Source organism: Camelus ferus, chromosome 8 (assembly GCF_009834535.1).
Source record: "Camelus ferus isolate YT-003-E chromosome 8, BCGSAC_Cfer_1.0, whole genome shotgun sequence".
NCBI classification, from domain to species: domain Eukaryota; kingdom Metazoa; phylum Chordata; class Mammalia; order Artiodactyla; family Camelidae; genus Camelus; species Camelus ferus.
The window spans coordinates 22,721,429-22,740,196 of NC_045703.1; the positions used below are offsets into that span (position 1 = coordinate 22,721,429).

Below are 18,768 nucleotides of genomic sequence, written 5' to 3' on the forward strand. Positions count from 1 at the left end.
TGAATGTTTGTGTCTCCCCAGAACTCAAATACTGGAATCCTAACACCAATGTGATAGTGTTAGGAGGTTGAGCCTTCCGGAGATAATGAGTCATGAGGGCGGAGCTCCCGTGAATGGGATTAGAGCTTTTATGAAAGAGACCCGACAGAATTCCCTCACCCACTTTCACTATGTGAAGGTACAATGAGAAGTCCGTGACCCAGAAAAGAGCGTTCACCCAACCATGTTGGCGCCCTGATCTTAGACTTTCAGCTTCCAGAACTGTGAGAAATGAATTTCTGTCATTTATAAGCTCACTAATATGTAGTGTTTTGTTGTAGCACCCTGAATGGACTAAAATAATGTGCTTCTTCGTATTAAAAGAACAAGATCTAGCAAAAAGGACCATCATTTCTAGGTAGAAATAAACGTAAATGAAAATTTGAAATATTTGTATGTGATGTGAACTGTAATATAGATAAAAACAGCTGTGTTTTCTGTTGTTGACAATGCCATAGATACTGCTAATAAATCTGTGGTATCTTGCCTACTTTATTATCAAAGGAAATGCTAAATTTCAATTAGTATTAGTATTCAACTAGTAGACTCTCAAATTCTATCCGTAGCTCCTCAGGGATGGCCAGTGGATCTCAGGTGAGAATGCTGGGTGTGGAGAAGCCAGATTGCTTGGACATTGACGTGTAGACCTTGGGGAAGATATCATAAAATAGGACAGTAAACCTGGTCCTGAACTCTTCAAAATCAATTAGAAGCAGTAATTAGAAATTTGGAAAACAACAGCCTTGTCAGGACAAAGGGTGGCAAGCCAGGTGGGATGAGGGTGAAAAAATCAGGGGGTTGTACATAAAAATGGAAGAATAATTGTCAAGAAGTGGCAGTAGGAAGCAAGGAAGATATTGACCTTTACTTCCACATCTGAAGGAGAGAACTTAAGAAGCCTGCAAAGGGAAGCGGTGCCCTGAGGGGAGAACCATATTTTAATTAGTGCAAGTAGGTGGAACGAGTGCCCAAAAACATGATTAAGAACGTGCAGTAGACTGGATAGTGGAAAAGGCTGGGTGAGAGAGCACTTGTTGCAGAGGTAGTTTGGACCAGGATGGCTAAATATGAATATGACAAGATAGGTTGGTTACCTGACGCATTTAATTCTTGAATGGTAATATAAACCCACTACCAGAGATAACTGGTACAGCAGTACCCTTTTGGAATTTTCATTGCTGTAAAATTTGTCATCAGGATAAAATTCAAAGCAATCAAAATTTCTAGTCTTAGGGAATCAAATATCCATAAAAATGAAATGTTCTCCATGTTGCCAATGAGAACAATGAGTAGAAGAATGTTTAATGGCATTGAAAATTGGCACTATAGAATATTAAATTAAAAAAATCAAGATAACAAAACCACATACAGTAAAATTTAAATTTTATTTATATTTATATTTGCATAGAAAAATTACATTAATTCTTTTACAGTAGTTATCTCTAAATGGTCACATTGTGAGTTATTTTAATTATATGCTTAATATCTTATTTTTACATTTTATAAGATATCTTTTTATAATTTTTAATAAGTAAACAAGAAAAACAAATACACAAACTTTGGGAAATTAGGTGCATTTAAACACCCCAGAACCCCATACCTAAAACTGAAAAAAAAAAATTTTACTTACTCAAGAAGTTTGTGTTCTGCAGATTTGTTCTTTTTTTTTTTTTTAATATTGAAATATAGTTGATTTACAATGTTGTGTTAGTTTCTGGTGTACAGCATAGTGGTTCAGTTATACCTACATATGTATTCTTTTTCTTTACAGGTTATTAAAGCTATTGAATATAGTTCCCTGTGCTAAAAAGTAGACCTTGTTGTTTATACAGATCTGTTCCTTATTCAAGTTAAAATTTGATAAATAATTAAAATACCAAGTAAATGGCACATTAAAAGTTGCATAGGAGACAGTTTCTTTTATTTGTTTCATGGAATACGTTATATTTATTTTAAGTTAAGAAGAATATTCAAAGAAGTTTGAGGTACTATTATATGAATCATCTATTAACCATAAATCTAGAATAAACATTAACACAGATTGAGTGTATTGTACTTCCTGAGATATGGCTGTTTAGTAAGATAGACAACAGTACTATGGGCAGGGCTGATATCACTACTTGATAAAAGTGTTTAAAGTTTATGTAACAAGCTTACCTCCTCAAGATGCCACTGAAGCTGAAGTGATAAATCTCATGTTATTTCATTCGTGTCAATAATTAGCTTTTTGGAGTATTGTTTGTTAGACTTACCCAAGGGAACTCTTTCTGGGAAGCTAGATCAGACATCTTGCAGATGTGTGACAATTTCAAGAATGGAGAGTGCCAATACTTTGGATAAATATATCATCTTCATTGGAAAAAAATTAAACCATATTTCCTGTGGAAAGTGAATTTTTAAGTAGCATGTCATTGACCTGACCCCAAAATCTCCAAACAGCCACTTAGACTCAGGTTGCCTCTCTTTTTTTTGATGTTAGCCCCCATGGGTGATCATAGCTAATACATTAATTCATGAGATGTTACAAAATGGTGATACCTTAATTATGTCAATCTTTTTCAGTTATTGACCTGGATGCACCAATAAAGAGGAACTTTCTCGCTTTCTATCTGATTGTCCGTTACTGCAGTTGGTGTTGGAAAGTCCCTTTACTTACCAGTTCTGAAATCGGTAAGTTGGTTCACTACCATCTTCTAACAGCATCAAAACCAGTTTTTATTTTTTAACGTATCATTATGAATCCTCAGATTTGAACATATCTCATGTATTTCAATCTATTGTAGTTATTATCTTTGATAATAGCCTACATTTCCATATTTGGACAGTAGGAGATGCTCCAAACTGGCTCCTGAGTTCCGTTCAAACACCACCAATGGTCTGATAACTTCCTCGTTCTCCTACTCTACAGCAGGATGCAGAAGGCTCATCTTGTCCATTTCTTGCCTCAGATCTGTAACCAGTCATTTCTCCAAGGAGTCTTGTTTTCTTTTAATAGTAAATGGCAGCGATGACAATCTGGGTTATAGGTGTATTGTTCACAGGTTTTGATGCATGTGAATCACACTTTCAGTTTCTGTATCTTCTTTTACGGCGGTTCTCATTTAACTCAGAGCAAAATCCTTTCAAGGACCCATGAGGTCCGACATGATCTGCATGCCCTGTTTCTTTTCTTTCCTTACCACACATGCACCTGTCTTTGGGCTGCTTCCGTGGAAATGCCCTCTGCTCAGATACGTGCAGAGCTCAATCCCTCACTCTGTAAGTCTTTGCTAAATCTCACCTTCTCATTGAAGCCTATCCTGTCAACTTTATTTAAAAATCACAGGACTACTTACCTCCCCAACCCACCCTCAATGTCCTGTGTTCTATTTTTTTTTTCATATCACTTCTCATTCTCTCATATACTTTATGATTTATCTATTTATTCTCCTCCTCCTAAAATGTAAGCTCCACAAGGGCAGGAATTTTGGTCATTTGGTTCACGGTTGTGCTTAGGACATTCTGCACATGGTAGCTATTCGGGACCTATTTGTTCAGTGAACAAATGAGTGAAACCTTAGGATATTTCTGAATCACCACACATGTAAATTGTCAGTGTGCCTTGATCTTCAAAGGAACAGACTGAATTTAAAGCAAACAACATTCATCAAGAAACTGAGCTATATCTAGACTTATGGAAACAAGTCCACGAATTTCAAAACTATCAATTGACATTTCTAGGCATGTGATCAGACCCTGAGCAATGTTTCTGCATTCATTTTTGAAAAAGAAATGTAATATAAACTGAGAGTCTCCATTGGTGATGAAAATAAAAAATCAGAATTGAGATGTACCTCAAAGAATACACCTTACTATTGCCCCAGAGAAGTTTAGTCTGCTTAAGGCCCATGTTCCCAATAATGTAACTAAATTGACCAACTATTAGCAACATGCCCCAAACTGTACCTATGTATAAAATAGTTGATTAAAGTTATTTGATTTGTATGGTCTTTTCCATACCCATAGATTAATGAATTCTGAGAAAATTTAAATTTTTGCTGGGAAAAAAATTGGGGCACCACACTAATAGGGGATTGAACACTGGATTGAGAGACGGGTAGAAGATGTTGGCTGTCAGTTTGATCATTAACCAGCGGGATTACCTTGGGCAAGTCAAGAATTTGAATTTAGATTTGGAAAAGTCTTTGAAGTTGACTAGGGCCAGCCTCCTGCCTTCAACTCACTGGGACAGGAGACCATGATACGGTATGTTCTGTTACTGGAAAGTTCATTTTTAGGTTGAGCTGTGGTTTGCCTCTTTTTATTTATTTCATTGATCTCCTTTGTGTCTTCTAGAGAAACACTTCAGTTAACTACTCCACTCGGGAAGGTATTTAGTGGAGTAAGAACACCATCCTTTGACTTTGCCAGATTTTTAGTTCTAATTCCCTCACTTCCTATGTGACCTTCATTACGTTACTTTTCTAAGTTTCAGTTTCCTCATCTGTAAAATGGGCACAATCATAGTATTTACCACGTGCGGTTATTACTGATATTACTATCATCCCACATGATATACTTTTAAATATCTAAAAATGGTCATCATGCTTTCCCTTGATTTTCATTTCTTCAGATTAAATATTTCCAAGTCAGAGGGAGGGTATAGCTCAAGTAGTAGAGTGCATGCTTAGCATGCACAAACTCCTGGGTTCATTCCCTAGTACCTCCACTAAAAATAAATAAACCTAAATATCTGCCCCCTGCCAAAAAAATATATATTTCCAAGTCATTTTAATATTTTAATATTGCCCAGAATGACATGGTTTCCAAACCCTTGTCTTTATGCTTTGTTTGTCACTGTTTTCTTAAATGTGGCACCCAAATTAAAAAATATATATTATATATGTGCAAAGTACAGATAATGATGAAATCATTCCTTCCAGCGATCTAGACCTTAAGCAGCCTGTATTTAAAGTCTCTCAGTTTGCTCACATCTAAAATGTATAATTACTAATAATGCCCACTTCTAGGGCTACTGTAGGAGCAACCAAGCTAATGTATGTCAAAGTACTGTGAAAAAAGAGCAAGACGTACAGGAATATCAGTCACTATTTTATACTGAGTATTTTTCATTAGTTTAAAAAATCATAACAGGTATGACCTATCAGTTACCAAAAAGTTAAGGGTTTTTTTGCAGTCTTAATGTTCACATCGAAAAGGGAAAATTTTTTTCATGTCAACTGTATTCCTAATACTCAAAAATTAGAATGAACCCAACAGGATGGTGGATAAACAAACTGTGGTAGGACAATACAGTGGAGTAAATCCCTGCATTAAAAAGGGAAAATGACAAGCAACACCACAGCTAGATCTCAAACAATTATGTGGAACCAAAGAAGCCAGACGTGAAAGGGTACATACCGTATGATTTCACTTGTGTGAAGTTCTAGAACAAGTTAAATCCCATTATGGTAAAAATGTGTTAGAATAGTGGTTTCCTCTGCAGAGGGGCAGGGGAAGGTATAAGAGGAAAATTTCTGGGGTGATAGAAATTTCTGTAACTTCTGGTGTATTATCACTTGACAGATTTGTCAAAATAAAACTCTAAGGTTTGTGCAGTTCATGATATGCTTTTTCAATAAAAATTTTCTAGTTAAAAATTTTTAAGATGCCCCCACTTTTTTTTTTTAAATTGTAGTTGAATTAGTTGTGTTAGTTTCTGGTGTACTGCATAATGATTCAGTTATACATATATACGTATTCTTAGAAAAAGGAAATTTTACACTGAAATATCTAGTAAGCTTAAACCATTTTTTATTATATGAAATAATTACAAAGGAACTAATTTCATTCGTTAAAGTTTCTCCTGTGAAGCATAAGACTTCAGAAAACATTCACTTTCTCAGATAGTTTAATTTCAACCTCTAATTTCTTTACTGAGTTTTTTTAATTGAAAAACTGTCCATTTCTCAAATAATTGAACTTGATGTTGAAACAGGTACAAAGCTTTGTGAGTGGCTGCTGTGTTAGTATTCAATAAGAAAGTGCATTGTAGATCATTCCAATGTAATAAATAAAAACTTAAAGGGAAAATGTATAAAACCAGAGAGATATTGTGTGGACTTTTCTCACAGTTATTATTCATAATTGTCTAGACATATAAACTCCACAAATTTTAGCAATGGCCATTTATCCTTTCCTTCCGCCTTAGTCTGTTAAAACTGTCGTAACGAAATACCAGATTGGGTGGCTTAAACAATAGGAAATAATTTTCTCACAGCTCTGGAGGCTGTAAAGTCGAAGATCAAGGTGCCTGCCAGGTAGGTATCATTCCAAGGCCTCCTGTCTGGGTGTGTAGGCAGCAGCCAACACACTGTCCTCACATGACCACTTTCTTGTGAGTGCACATGGAGACGGGGAGAGAGTGAGTTCTCTGGTACTTCCTCTTAAAAGGACACTCATCCTACTGGACAAGGGCCCTACACTTATGACATCATTTTTAAGCTTAATTACTTCTTTTGAGGCTCCATCTTCAAATATAGCCACACTGGGTTTAGGGCTTCAACATGTGAATTTTGGGGAGGACACAAATATCAAGTCCGTCACAGCTTCCAACTTTTCTCATTTCTTTTATCTCTTGTGGAGAACCTAAATCATACCACCATTGTCCACGTTAAATATATGTACTGAATTTCATTTAATTACACGAATTCTTTTTTAAACTTAAAAAAAGTTTTAATTGAAGTACAGTTGACTTACAATGCTGTGTTAGTTTCTGGTGTACAGCAAAGTGATTCAGATATATATATATTATATATATATATAATATATATATATTCAGCTATATATATATATATTACAGACACATATATATACATTGTCATATTATTTTCTATTATGGCTTATTACAGGATATTGAGTATATTTCCCTGTGCTATACAGTAGGAACTTGCTGTTTATCTGTTTTATATATAGTAGTATCTGCTAATCCCAAACTTCTAATTTATCCCTTCCCCACCCTTTCCCCCTTGGTAACCATGTTTTCTATGTCTGTCTGTCTGTTTCTGTCTTGTAAATAAGTTCATTTGTGTTATATCTTAGATTCCACATAAGTGATGTCACATGGTATGTCCTTTCTGACTTATTTCACCTAGTATGATAATCTCTAGGTCCATCCATGTTACTGCAAATGGTGCTTTCATTCTTCTTTATGGTTGAGTAGTATTCCAGTGTGTGTGTGTGTGTACACACACACACACACACACACACACACACACACACATACCACATCTTCTTTATCCAGTCATCTTTCGATGGACATTTAGGATGCTTCCATGTTAGACAAATTCTTAATGGGACATTGTATTAGGCACAGAGTTTAAGAGATTAAAGGGCACAGTTTCTGCTTGCAAAAAACTCAAAGACCAGAGAGAGATAAACCACTAATCAGAAATACAACATGCTATGTATCATTTTGTAGTATAACTGGAGAGGATCTTATTTTACCTCATTTTCATTATCTTTCTGCGGTACATCTGATCTTTGTCATTACCTAGGACAGTTTTCCAGCACTAGTTTTTCCTCCTAATCAGCCTAGATCTCAAGGTCAATAATTTTAACACTTTCATCTACACCCTCAATAGGCCCATCACTGCTCTGCTCCTCCTGGCCAGTTTATCCCTAATTTTGAATTAATCCACTGATCTGCTTTCTGCTCCATGGTGGATGAACCACAAAGGAGAATAGTGAAGAATCATGCTGATTATACACTCGGTAATTTTCAGCCTCATGAAGCATTTTAGCACTGCAAGGCAAACCTCTAACTTGTCTGTAGTCAACTCCACTTTTCTAAGTGCAGTGTTTGATGAAAACCCTTATCATACTTAGTACCTAAATTCCTCATCTTGCTCTCTTCTGCAGACCATTTTGCCTGATACCTTACAAAATTGTCTTCAGATATTGACTCCTCCAATTTTCATGCTGACCAATGCTCTGCATTAAATACAAGGCAATCTCCAGCCCCATTACCCCAAGCAATTATTTGCTTAGTTCTCATCCTTGCTTTCCGGAACTCCCTTTTCATCTAGTTTGTTTCAGTTAGGGCAGTTGAACTTAACAGATTTTGCTTCACAGTTTTTATTTGTTGGTACAAAAAAATCTCTAGGATTTGAACTAGAATGTCTTACTCTTGGAATGTCCCAGGGATCAACTCTTGGACCACATCTCTATTTCTACTCCCTTGGTGATCTTATCTAATCTTAATGGTCTTAAATATACCATCCACATGCTGATGACGCCTCACTTTATTTCTCCAGTTCAGATCTCTCCCCTGAACTCCAGACTTTTGTATATAACTCAAAAACTCATTTGGGTATCACATGCCATCTCAAACCTAACATGCTCAAAATCAAGCCTCTGCAAAAAGGCACTTTTGGGAGAGATAGACTTAACCATTATTTTGATTATGATAATGGTTTCATAGGTGCATACTTATGGAAAGGCTAATCAAACTATACACTTTAAAAATGGACTATTCACTGTTTATTTTCAATAGTTCAATAGACAAGGGTTCATCCAAATTTCTTGACCTCAGTAATGCACTCTATTTGTAAACATTTTCTTCAAATAAGTTTGAGTATTCTGAAATGCTTTTTCCATTGTTGATAGTCTTGAAAACTAGAAGCAACTAGTAAGCCTAACTAGTAAGATAAAATTCCCAAGTACATTGGATTATACTGTACTGAATGTGGGACTCCATGAGATTAAATCTATTTTCTATTGTAAGTCAGATGCATGGCATGCCAGGACCTGAAATGGACTAGTGGTAAGGGGACAAGGCCAGGACTTGGGAGAATGAGACCAAAGATCTGGTTCCATTATTGGAAAGGTTCTATGGAACTGAATAGCTTGAGCTCCTTTGCTCAAAAATCTTAGAGTACTTTAATATTTCAGCCTTATCTTCCAGCTTATTTGTACATCTATCCAGTAGATACCTAAATTCTCAATTTACCACCCTTAGGTTAGATTTACTATTTTTGGTCAGTGCTTCTTATGCCTGAGTGTACCACTAGTTCAATCTCACTAAGTATTCTGCAGTTTGCTTTTTTTCTTGGAACCTTGCATAACTATTGATAAAGAGGACATATAGAGGGTATAGCTCAAGTTGTAGGGTGCATGCTTAGCATGCAAGAGGCCCTGGGTTCAATCCCCAGTACCTCCATCAAAAACACAGAAGTATATGCACTTTTGGACTTTATCAACTAAGGAAATGTATTTTACAAGACAGAAAGGGAAAGGAACAAAACCAGAAGGGACTGCAGAAAGAGGTCAACAGGCTGTAAATGCTAAGTTTTATTTCATCATGTGCCTTGTTTTTAAGTTATCTTTGCCAACTTTGATAAAAGGGCAGTTTTCTCTGAAAGTTTTGTGTAGACCCCAATTGGTCTTTTGAATCATTCATTATTCACTTTTACTGCACAACAAAATGCCAAGGAGATAAGGTGCCAGTGATTGAAATATTATCTTACTACACATGGAAATGGTTTATTAATTTCATAGCCTCAAGAACTGTAGGATTTGTAATAGTCACGATTTTGTCAATCACATTTCTTATACATCTCACTGGATCCTCCCTTGAATGTATTTTCTGTTTAAGGTCCCACAGCTCAGCTTCTGGCAGTATTAAGATACAGTCATATGTGCAAACCACTGTGCTGAATGACATTTTTTTCCACTGCTAGATTTCATAAGGTCCCTTAATTTGCCTCAAAGTATCTGCTAAGGCTCATTTTCCTAGAATTATACTTGATTGTGTTATTTGTGGAATTACTCACCTAGTTTAATAATGTAGATACTCAAAATACTGAATGTTTTCTCTGTATGGTCACACGAACATTGTTTTTTAATATGGCTGCAAGAATCACTTCCAGAGGTTTATTTTGGAAAGTCTTAATACTTGGAACAGATTCACTCTGTGCCTGGCCACTTAACTACAAGCTTATCAATCTTCTGAACTTCTCCTGAGCTGCATGGGACCCAAATCAAATTCTTTTCACTAAGGCAGGCAAATAAACATTTGAACAAAAAGTTCATTTTAAGATGACAAGAACATTTGTATTCTGATTTTGACATTTAAATAAGGCTTGGGAACAATTATTCATGCAGCTATTTAAGGAAAATGACAATGCATGGGGCCCAACCACCTTGGTTATATTGGATGCTATTACTGCTTATGCTAAATCCATTCTTTATCATGCCTGACCAGTTTCAACCCAGATTTTACCAATGACCTTCCTTCATGACCCTTAACTGTTACGCAGTGCTCTCTTCCTTAACTTTCAGTATTACTTTTCCCCACTTTTGCAAACACTGTTTCATGTTACTATTGCACTAGGACGAAATACTCCATAATTTAGCTAGTAATCAGATTTATCATCTTGATGCATGACATTCTGACCCTCAGTCTGTCTCTCCACTTCGCTCTCACCTCCATTCAGTAATGCTTAGCACCACAATAGTTAGTATAAATCTTCACTTGGCTGTAATTATAATTATCCATGTTAAATTCAAACAGGTGACCAAAGGCCAAACATTCATTCAAAATTATTTAATTTCAAGGCTGGATAATCAAAAAACAAGCTTCAGAGCTAGGAAATAATACACTGGTTAACAGGTTACGACTCTAGGGTAGTGAAATGATTAAATAGAAATGGCTTGAATCTTATGGATGCATTAATCTAGATTTGATATTGGTTCAGAAATCCATTTACAACATTAATATAGTCCGTCTTGGTATTTTTCTTTCCATGTCCACAAAATGAAGAGCTTTTCCTGATCATCAGTTTTTCATATTACAGACAAGTAAATCTTGTCTAGCCCTAGAAAAGGAAAAACACTTGAGTTTTACAAGACTATCAACGTCAAAAGAAGTTAAAAAAAATCCTTAAGAATACCATTGTCCTTAAAATGGTCTATCTCAGAAGCCAGATCCGTGTAAGTTTTTTCAACAGAAATTCAGGTTCGGGATAGGATCATCATAGATAAGACCAAGGACACAATAGTCACTGATTGTCAAGCAAAATATCTCTACTCACAAAAATGTTTACAGCTTAGGAATTTCACAGCAAACTAGCCTTTCAGTAGACAGACAGCGACCCCTCACTGTTGGCAGAGAAAAAAAAATTACCGAGTTAACAGTTTACAGTTACAAAATCCAGGCAACAAAAATATATTATTTCATATCTACATATTGGTCTTATCTCAGAAGCCGAATCCGTACATGCTTTTCTTCAGGTAGTCAGCTTCAGGATAGGTTTCATCACTGATCAGACCAAAATCCAGTAAGCTACATCACACTGACATTTACCATAAACAAATACAACATTAAAAGACAAGCACTATATTAGAAATGCTATAGATGTTGTAAACCACATTACCTTACTTTAATTTAAAATGAAGCTGGTCACCAGTGACATCCGTAGCTTCATTAGTATTCACAACCCCAGGACTCTGCTCAAGGACAAAAAATTCCTCATTTAATCTACTTATGAACTGAATACTAGACTCAAAAGCAGTGGTCCAACACATACCTGGTAAGACTGTCAAGTTCCGACCAAGTAATTTTCCAGCAAACATTTTCCCATTTCTGGAATTTTCCTCTGCATCTAAAAATAGCAAATTCCAAATGATGCACCACCATCTTTCCTGTAAATCAACAGGTTTACTTCCACAGTTAAAAAACCCAGCTCAACTCGTATCTTAGCATCTCTACATAACAGCTCCATTACAGCGTGTCACTGTTCCTGCGGGGGAATCAACGTTTAAAATTAAGCATTCTCACAGAACGTCCAAGATTTTCAAGTACGAAAACCCTCCTCTTCACTAATTCGATTTGCACACAGCGCCACCTGGGCACAGTGCAATTTAGTCTCACGCAGCCAAGGCCTCCCGTTTTGAAATAACCGTTGATCTGGCGATGGAAGACAGCATACCAACAAAGGCCTCTGGCTCTTAAGATTAACTCCCCGCCCTAAATCCCAGGAATGTGGTTGTTTTCTTGCCGCCGCTCAGGCTCAGCCAGCCGGCTGCCGGGATTTGGCAATCGGGCCGCATACAGCGCCCGTGGCCACTAGCGGCAACCTCCCCACGCCTAAGCTCGAAGCCTACCGCCACCACGACTCGGTACACGTGGTGGCCCGCGGCATGTTTCCCACGTGCACGGCTTCAACACAAAGCACTCCAAGCTCAAATCTCTGAAACCTTTTCACATTCCCGTAGGCCCCAACCTAATCTGCGCCACCCACCTTCGCTCGGATAACCTCCCGCGCGGCCCACTTACCTACAAGCACCGAACAACCCTCAGGTCCCGACGTAAAAGACCGAGCGATTCCGCCAGCAGCTCCTTATATAGCCTCTCCTGAGTCAGAACGAGGCCGCCCCTCCCTCTCGCAGCTATTGGACTGGAGCGCACGGGGGCGTGGCCTGTTCCTGTCGAGACAGAGCGAGAGCGCGCCAGGCGGCTCTTTTCTTTTGGGAACTCTTTCCGGCGCGTGGTGCTCGCGCCGTTCCTCCGCGGCGCGCACGTTTAGTCCCGGGCGCGCGCCCGCTGGCGCGCTGCGACAAGTCGCTTCCGAGTCTGGCTCTACGTGGCGCGGGAGTGGCGCCAGAATTCAAACGAACAGCAGCCTTTGGAGGCGGTAGCCTACCGCCTTCCCCGAGCCAAGTCCGCCCAGAACGGATGGGGCGGCTCGGGGCCGGGAGTGGACTTGAGTTTTGCAGCGCAGGCGGCCTCAGCCTGTCATTCAGTCGAGAAGACGGGCTGCCTGGTTGGCTGGAGACCGGAGGGAGTTGATGCCCGGCGGCTGCCGCACTCCTGGAAAGAGAAATTGGCGGGCAGAAATGCTCGGACGAGGAAAGTATGTGAAAGTGCCGGTTTTCTCCTGTCCTCAGCGAGAACGCAGCGCCTTTGGAGAGCCGGCCGGCTGCGCGGCACGCGGTCCAGCTGCGCCCCACGGGGTCCGCCCCCCCTCAGGCTGCCGGATGCCGTGCCCTGCTGTTACATCCTGTGATCAGCACAGAGAATTCTCCCCGAGACGGCAGACCCGAGAGGTAAATCCTCCATTTGGCAAGGAGAAAACTTAGGCCTGAAGTACCAATAATTTCCCTAAATTCACACAACCAAGAGCTTTGCTATTTTAACTTTTTTGGCACTAAATTCATTATCATGCAGGAAAAAGATTAATTTGGGAAATTTAACGGAATATCTTATCCAAATGACATTTAAGTTAAGTAGCAACAATGGCATTAATTAGTATGTGTGGGTAAATATATGTACGTATGCGCATACCTGGGAACAGACGACATTTGAACATTTCAGCATTTGAAAATTCAGGTCTCCATAGCACTTACTGCTAATTATTATGTACGTGTACGTTTTATTGTCCACCCCTTCTGCACCGCCCTTTATTTTTCTGCCTTAGAACAATACCTGGCATAAAGTAGGTGGTCAGTAACTATTGGTTGAATAAATGAAGGAATATACGCGGTGGCTTTTTAGCAAGTTAAAATGAAGACCATACTCCATATTAAAACATAATAGTGAAAAGCAAATTTCTGTAACAGGAACCTAAGCGATTAAGTGTTTTCTTGGCTGGGCATGTAGATTTGCAAAATTTGTTTGTAATGTACAATTAAATTTGCATATTGCTCATATTTTAAAAACTAAGATAATACAAAACGATATAAAAAGCAAAGTAAAAATCCATTTCGTGTCACTAGGAATCTTTTCTCCGCTATTAACAGTAACCACTATTAACAGTTTTTGAAGCTTACTATGTATATATAAACATATGTACATATTTTTTCACACACAAATAGGATCTATGTCCTTTTCTGCAACTTGCTTTGCTCCATCATAAATATTGTAGACATCTTTCCACAGCAGTACATATAGACGACTTTCTTGTTTATAAACTGCTAGCATTCAGTTGGATGTGTCATAATTTTATAATTTTACAGCTTTTCACTATTTCAAATAGTGTCGAAGTGAATTATAGGTATATCATTGTGAGAAGATCTGCAAGATAAGTTTCTACAAGTGAGTCAAAGGTTATGTGCACTTAAATTTGTGATAAATATTGCTTTATTGTTCCCACCTTCCACTCTTATAAAATGGTTGTGATGTGATTATATTTTGAAGGGTGTTTTGCTAATTGAAAAACATATGTAACTATTACATTATGCTATTTGCAAACTATTGCATTTTTTCACAATTGAAATTGAAAATTATTATCCCGTTGTTATCTTTGAATCTCTGCTATCCTGAAGACCTTCAAAGTCATTTGTTCAAAAGCAGTATAAAACAATGATTTTCTACCCTGATTTACCAGTTGAATTACTTGGAGAGCTGAAAATTATCAGATTTCTAGGTTCTAACCTGGAACTACTGAAACAGAATCTCCAAAAGTGGGACCCAGGAAGCATTTTAAATAAGCATCGAGGACAATGCTAACAGGAATATAACCTAAACCACAAATGTGAGTTGCATATGTAATTTTATTATTTTTTAATATATATATATTTGTTTTTGTTTTGGGGGGAGGAGGTAATTAGGTTTCTTTGTGTATTTTTAAATTAATTTTTTACTTTTATTTTTTAGTGGAGGTACTGGGGATTGAACCCAGGACCTTGTGCATGCTAAGCATGAACTCTGTCGCTGAGCTATACCCTCCCTTGCATATGTAATTTTAAATATGCTAGTAGCCGCATTTAAAAAATAGTAAAAAGAACCAGATGAAATTGATTCCAGTACGTTTTATTTAACCCAGTATAGCCAAAATATTTTCATTTCAACATATGATCACCGTAAGTTGTGTACTCAGTCCTTGAAATCCATTGTGTATTTTACACTCACAGCACATCTCGATTTGACTGCTCACACTTCAAGTGCTTCATTACCACATGGCCAGTGGCTGTTGTCTTGGACATCTCAGATCTAGGGTGATTCATTTGCATATAGAGATTTGAGAACCACTGTGTCAACACCACTCCTCACACCTGTTAGAATGGCTATGATCAAAAAGAAAAGAGATGACAAATGCTAGTGAAGATGTGGAGAAAAGGGAACTTTTGTACACTTTTGTTGGGAAGGTAACTTGGTGCAGCCACTATGGAAAACATTATGGAGTTTCCTTAAAAAATTAAAAATAGAACTACCATATGATCCATAAGTCCACTTCTAAATATTTATCTGAAGAAAGTGAAAATGATAACTCAAAAAGGTATGTTGCACCCCCATGTTCATAGCAGCATTGTTTACAATAACTAAGATATGGAAGCATCCTCTGTCTATCATTGAATGAATAGAAAATGTGCTATATATATATGATGGAATACTATACAGCCACAACAAAGAATGAAATCTTATCGTTTGTGACAATCTGAATGGACCTTGAAGGCATTATGCTAAGTATGCTAAATGAAATACATCAAAAGAAGACCAGTATTGTATGATCTCACTTACATGTGGAATCTAAAAAAAAGAAGAAGAAGAAGAAAAGAGAAAAAACTCAAGCTCATAGACACAGAACAGATTGGTGCTTGCCAGAAATGGGGGATGGAGGGTGGGTGGAAAGAGTGAAGGGGGTCAAAAGATAAAAATTTCCAGTTATAAATAAGTCATGGGATGTCATATACAGTATAGTGATTATAGTTAATAATACTATATTGCATATTTGAAAGTTGCTAAGAGAGTAAATCTTAAAAAGTTTGCATCACAAGAAAAATTCTGTAACTATGTATGGTGATGGATATTAACTAAACTCATTGTGGTGGTCATTTTGCAATTTGTACAAGTGTCGAATTTTTATGTTGTACAGCTGAAATTAACATAATGTTGTATGTAAATTATACCTCAATAAATTTTTTTTTTAAATACGAGAATTAAAGAGTCTTACCTCTTAGTATAGTGTTCTTTTTTCCCAGTGTCTGAAACTGAACGGGTCAGTTAACTCTAGGTTTGATTGCAGGACAGACAACTGTGAATTGAAGAAAATCTTGTGATTACTTCATAAAATTGTAGAGTGTTAAGGAATGAAATAGTAGGGGGTGAAATCACATATATGTAGAAAGGAGGCAGTTTGATACATGATTCTGAAGTTCAGAGGAGAGGTTAGGGGTTGAGTGTCATTGGTACGAGTAAGATATTTAAAGCATGACACTGAGTCAGATCATCAGGGAAAAAGTATAAATAAAAAAGAAAACTCAGGACAGAGTCTTAGAGCAATGCAAACTTTAGAGTTCTAGTAGAAAAGAAAGTTCCAGCAAAGGAAGCACCGTGGGGAGAAAGCTGGAGAGTGTGATATCTCAGAAAGAAAGTGAAGAGTTTTGGAGAGAGATAGGTCAATTAGCATGAATGCTTCTGAAAGGTGAAGTAAGATAACAGAAATGACCATTGGGTTTGGCAACACGAAGATCACAGTAAACACAGTCTCAGGTGGAATAGTGATGATGGAAGCAGAGTTGAAGAGGACTGAGGAGTAAGGGTGGGGAGAAGGCAGAGCTAGGTCTGTAGCTGAAGAGGGTTGTAAGATCAAGGGACTGTTTTTTAAATGGGAAATACAAGACCATCTTTGTATGTTCACGGGATTGATTTAGTAGAGGGTGGAGATTTATGATGCTGGGAAAAGAGGCAAAAGTTACAGGAGCAAAATCCTCAAGAAGGCAAGAGGAGATGATTTCCAGAATACAAATGGAGGTCTTTGTAGTCTTTGATTGTTAAAACGAGATAAGGCAGGTGTTGGGAAAGGCAGTCATGCATAGCCTGTTGACCCTTGCATAACTGTAACAGCATGCCTTGGTCCTGGAATATTCTCTTACATGGAAATAAGGCGTCTTCACAGCTTGTGCTGGGCATGGTTTGTACATTCCTTGTTCTGCTTTAAGCATGTGCATCATATGACACCTGGCCAACCCCACTGGTATATATATATATGTATATATATATATATATATATATATATATATATATATATATATATATATATATATATATATATATGTATATATATTCCTGGCAGGAAGAGAAGAGGGTTCTTCACCACTGCAGGAGGGGTGCAGGTAGACCATCTTCCTGCACCTGCTGTGGGGCAAGATGCAGTGGTCCTGGGGGAGCACTCACCATTGAGGCTGATCTTGCTGTCTCTTCCCTGCATGAGTGAAGTGTTGTTCCCTCCAGTGTCTGTGTGAGTTGTGTCTTTCTTGGCAACTGTGTAATGAGTTGACATCTTGGTACTGCTGCTCCTGGTGGTAGGCAAAAGGTGTCACTTGCTTGACAGTTTGGTGCAGTGAGCAAGGTCACCAACAGGTACACCATGGCACAAGGTTCATCAGTCCAGCCATCCCAGGGTGGTGCCAACTCCCTAGGGGATGACCTCCATCTGGCTGACTGGGGATAAATGAGATGTAGACAATCTCCCTGTCAACAAAGATAAATGGGTGTGATGGATGAGGGCAGAATACAAGAGGTGGGCCCTAAAAGTTTTCTTGGAAAATTAACCTAGCTTCTGGCCACATTCACACTCCTACACCATCCTCTAACTTTGATGTGCAAGGGGTTGCAGATGACACCCAAGGGGAAATCAAAGACCCCTGTGTAAGAAGCTGCACCTGATCTGTGTTGCTTAAAAGCCCCAAGTAAGGCTTGTTTTCACTCAACACAAAACCACTCATGTTGTTGCTGAAAATGTAACTGTTGAAATGTGGTCCTTCTCTGAGAATGAAATATGAAAACTGAAAGACAGATATGGGCAGAGGCCCTGGGGAGTCTCATGTGACTTGGATGGTCCACCTGTTTGATAAGGATAAACATCTCAGACTGAGTGCTGCAGTCCAGGGAAGCTAATCACTGGCCCCTGGCTGCAGTCTGATTTTGCTCACATCGAACAGGACAACCAAGACAGAAACAGAGATAAGCCCATGTTGCTCTTGATATGGACTGCAAAGAGTATGAGCACAGTATTCCCAATGGTGGGGACTTCCCTAAAACCAGGAGCACCTGGAAAACCATCATAAAGGCATAACTGCATTTCAGGTAAAAGCCATGGATACTGACTATATGACCCTGACCCTTAGGATGCGGACGGTACAGTGGCTGTCTTCATGTGACAGGGACCTCTCCAGTGGAAAACCCTATTATTTCTACTGTTGTCCCCTAAAATGACTGTCGGGGAAGAAAAAGAAAAGCTCCACTGAAATGTCCTGTTTGGGATAAAAACAATAGAATGGTTTCAGTGATTTCCAACAACTTGGGCTAAACAGATGGAAAACCAACAATAAAAAGCCACACCCAGAGACCAAAAGGGGAACCGAAGGGATGACAAGTGAGGAATAAAGGAAACAACAATGTCGACCCACAGAGCAATGTGAGTTCAGTTGTTAAGACTGGATAGAGAAAAAAATTATGAGATCCCTACAGAAGACTTCTACTAATGCTGTTGGACAGAGAGAGGTCCCTCTAAATTAGAGGCTAAAGCTCTAATCCCATGTTCCCATTTTGATGGCTTGACTGGCAGAAAATTACTCAGACACTCTCCAAGCAATCCAAAACAAACAAGAGTCACTGAACTCACTAGCTAAGCTGGTGGTGGTAATGGACAACCAAATAGCCTCGATTATCTGCTGGTGGAACAGCATGGCATTTGTGTTATTGCCAACACCTCTTGTGTCTATATCACTAATTAAGGGAAGGTGAAA

General features: G+C 38.2%; 1 long non-coding RNA gene and 2 other non-coding genes across 3 annotated transcripts; all 3 read right to left on the minus strand.

Annotated features, from left to right (window-relative positions):
- Positions 1–10,609: 10,609 nt before the first annotated feature.
- On the minus strand, positions 10,610–12,434 carry LOC106728897. The gene is made up of 5 exons (XR_001365178.2): positions 12,356–12,434; positions 11,607–11,681; positions 11,454–11,526; positions 11,112–11,178; positions 10,610–10,895 (listed from the first exon to the last, which is right to left on the minus strand). It is a non-coding gene; the product is annotated as an uncharacterized LOC106728897 (long non-coding RNA).
- Positions 10,991–11,060, minus strand: LOC116665578. The gene has a single exon (XR_004322235.1). It is a non-coding gene; the product is annotated as a small nucleolar RNA SNORD50 (small nucleolar RNA).
- Positions 11,275–11,344, minus strand: LOC116665579. Its single transcript, XR_004322236.1, has one exon. It is a non-coding gene; the product is annotated as a small nucleolar RNA SNORD50 (small nucleolar RNA).
- Positions 12,435–18,768: the final 6,334 nt, after the last annotated feature.